This window comes from Empidonax traillii, unplaced genomic scaffold (assembly GCF_003031625.1).
Source record: "Empidonax traillii isolate 1590-97213 ecotype Southwest subspecies unplaced genomic scaffold, ASM303162v1 scaffold2717:size18942, whole genome shotgun sequence".
Classification (NCBI taxonomy): Eukaryota; Metazoa; Chordata; class Aves; order Passeriformes; family Tyrannidae; genus Empidonax; species Empidonax traillii.
This window is the reverse complement of record NW_020957910.1, coordinates 6,309-7,855: the sequence shown is the minus strand read 5'-3', so window position 1 is coordinate 7,855 and position 1,547 is coordinate 6,309. Positions and strand designations below refer to the sequence as shown.

Here is a 1,547-nt window from a genome sequence, read left to right as displayed (position 1 = left end):
CCACCCTCCCCTCGTTCCCTTCCACCTTCTCCTCATTCCCTTCCCCTCATTCCCACCATGTTCCCTGTGCTCCCACCCATGTTCCGTTCATTCCCATCCCCTTCCCCTCATTCCCACCCACCATCCCCTCATTCCCACCATGTTCCCCGTGTTCCCACCCCCGTGCCCTTCCCCCCTCCCCCTCATTCCCCCCCCGTTCCCGTGTCCCCCGCCGTGTCCCCCCCGTGTCAGGTACGTGCGTGAGAAGACGCGGACGGGGGTGGACATGCGCGTGGGGGTGCACAGCGGGACCGTGCTGGGCGGGGTGCTGGGCCAGAAGCGCTGGCAGTACGACGTCTGGTCCACCGACGTCACCCTCGCCAACAAGATGGAGGCCGGCGGCATTCCCGGGTAAGGGGACATTCCCACAGGGAATGGCAGGAGGAACAATGCTGGGTGGGTGATCATTCCCACTGGGAATGGTGGGATGGGAGGGATGGACGGTGCTGGGTGGGGTGCTGGGCCAGAAGCGCTGGCAGTACGACGTCTGGTCCACCGACGTCACCCTCGCCAACAAAATGGAGGCCGGCGGCATTCCCGGGTGGGTGAGAATTCCCGCTGGGAATGGCGGGATGGGAGGAGTCGGGGGGGAGGAGCCACCTGGGAGAGAGGAGGGAATATTCCGGTGTGGAAAATCCGTGGGAAGGTTTATTTGTGTGGGTGTGATAAGTGCTGTGTGAGCAATAATGTGATGTCATGTGGGAATACAAAAAATACGATAGAACATCGTATAATAAATTAAAAATAGAATGTAAGCAATAATATGATATATAACCTATAATATATAATATAACATAATGTAATTCACCACACAGTAACATAATATAACATAACATAATATACCATAATATACCATAATATACCATAATATACCATAATATAATATAATATAATATAATATAGTATAGTATAATATAATATATTATAAAATAATATAATGTAAAATACCATAATATAACATAATACAATATACCTAAAATAGAATGTAACAAGTAATGTAATATATATAATGTATAATATTATATATAATATATATTAATCATCTAATGTATGTATACTCTCTAGTGTATAAACAGTAAATATAAGAAATTCATATTTCTAGCTATAATTGTTATATTTATAATTCTATTTCTCTATAGATAATATATAATTAAAGTTTTAAATAATATAATATAATTACATAATATATAATCTAATCTAATATAAAAGCTGTATCTATATCTATAATTTATTTTAATCTATAGTAGTAATATACGGCATATACTCTATATAATACATAAAAAGTAAATATAATGAGTTATAAAAATTAGATTTTTATCTATAATATAGATAATTAAAAGTTTAAAATAACGTAATACTATTATAATATACTATATAATGCAATAATAATATACAATGTATACTGCATATATTCTATAAACAGTAAATGAAATAAATGTCTTATAATTACATTTCTATATATATAATATATCGAATTAAAACAATGTAATATAATATAATATAATGTA

At 38.0% G+C, this 1,547-nt stretch overlaps 1 long non-coding RNA gene across 1 annotated transcript in view; it reads left to right on the top strand.

The window, feature by feature from the left end:
* Positions 1–275: 275 nt before the first annotated feature.
* LOC114072169 overlaps positions 276–1,547 on the top strand; it is a 4,318-nt gene continuing 3,046 nt past the window's right edge. Inside the window, exon 1 of the long non-coding RNA XR_003574140.1 lies at positions 276–390. This is a non-coding gene — a long non-coding RNA (uncharacterized LOC114072169). The remainder of the gene's footprint in view (positions 391–1,547) is intronic.